This window comes from Morone saxatilis, unplaced genomic scaffold, assembly GCF_004916995.1.
Source record: "Morone saxatilis isolate NCDOM2014 unplaced genomic scaffold, NCSU_SB_2.0 Contig15, whole genome shotgun sequence".
In the NCBI taxonomy this organism is placed as follows: Eukaryota; Metazoa; Chordata; class Actinopteri; family Moronidae; genus Morone; species Morone saxatilis.
Genome location: NW_023339707.1, coordinates 12968563 through 12970401, shown reverse-complemented (window position 1 = coordinate 12970401; position 1839 = coordinate 12968563).

Below are 1839 nucleotides of genomic sequence, written 5' to 3'. Positions count from 1 at the left end.
ATAACATGTTTTTTGAGGAATACCTGGAATATGAAACGATAACAACTTTTCATTACAAAGATATTGCAAGAAAACGACCTCACCGGGTCATTTTAGACCCACTTATGCATCTAAGGGTTAAAAGCCAACTAGTTATCAGATGTGTAAATGTGATAAATATTCTGTAAATATGTACAGAGATTTGTAAATGTGTGTTCAGATTTGCAAATGTATTGACATTTGTAAGTATGTAGACAAATCTGTAAATGTGTACATAGATCTGAAAACGTGTGGACAAATCTGTAAATGCAGACATACATATTTATAAGAAGTTAAGTATTTGCTCCGAGAGCTGGAAATACAAACAATTCATCGGTTACAACTCAATTACCTCTCTTTTACTCCTGACCTTTGCTACACTTCAGTCTACAAGAGACTAGTGTGTGTGTGTGTGTGAGGAGAGAATTGTTTGTGTACCTACGTAAGCACTTCCCCTTCTTTGACCACAGAGTCACAGACCACAGAGTCACAGACCACAGAGTCACAGACTGCAGACTGCAGACTGCAGAACAAAGTTCATGACATTTGTTCTTATCTTAGGAAATGTAGTCTTTTGGCACAAATGAGTTAAAACCTTCTTCTGTAGCCTACATGTTGAGCTCATGTAAGTCCAACCTGAGTAGGTCTAAATCAGCAACGGAACTAAGAAACACATGTTTTGGTACGTGGGGTCCTTAACCTGTAACAATGACTCATAGTTAATAAGTTACTCATGACTGTAGCAGTTAAATGTAGTGAAGGAAACACTACTTCCCATTCATCTAATGTAATGGAGTATATTAGCATATACTTATATAAAATACAAGTAGCTTAAAAGGTGCAGTAGATTACTACTTCCAATCACTACATATGGATTAATGTACATTAAATAACTGGCTAACAGGAGCTGAGAGGATTTGAAGGCTTGAAGATGGTATGTTGTAGGCTTTGTTAGGGCGACACCTAGCGGCCGAATGGTAAAGCGCCACTTTTACATCTCCTTCGTATGCCTTTTCTCTCTCTGCCTCTCTAACTCAAATATTCCAGTGATAATATATGCACCTTGTTAAAAAGCAATCCACCAGTTTATTTCCCTTCATGCATTTTCAGGACGTGAAAGGCGGCTTCCTCTACGCGTCACCGGTAGCCAGCCAATGGCAAGGCCGCATTTTAAGAGCTTAACCCGTGATGCTGAAGAATGTAAATCTGCACAGCGGCTCTCCTCTTAACTAATCATCCTGTTTGGCGACGCGAAAATAAGGACAACTTCAACCCCCCAAAAAACAATACATCGGATGAATGTGACCGGCACGTGGCGACATGACTGACAGGTGTAGCAGGCTCGTGCCGTTTACAGAAACAGGATATATTTCGCTGCAGGAGTTGCAAGCATAACCGTGCTCACAAATGACTGATCCCCCCAGCGAAGGTAATACCACACACTAAAATGAAGCATATTCTTGCTGGCTGGAAATACACGTTTGCTGAGAATAGTAATGAGAACAGAGTTAAAGATGTGGATCCCACATGGCCTTATTTCGCTTTCGCAATCTCAGTCATGTGTTGGAGGCATATAAACGGGTGTAAATGCCTCCATTAGGGTAACAGGATTGTCGCCTGATTTTATTCATCGTCAGGATAATAAAAGGGAAGCATCATGCAAGGAGAGAACACTTTTTTATTTATTTATTTATTTTACTCTCGTCATGTACATTTGATCTTTTATATATCTTATATTTATATATATATTATTTATATATTGTTCTTAATAGATGTTGCTTGTATAATATATGTTATTTCTGGAGTTTGTAACAAAAATAA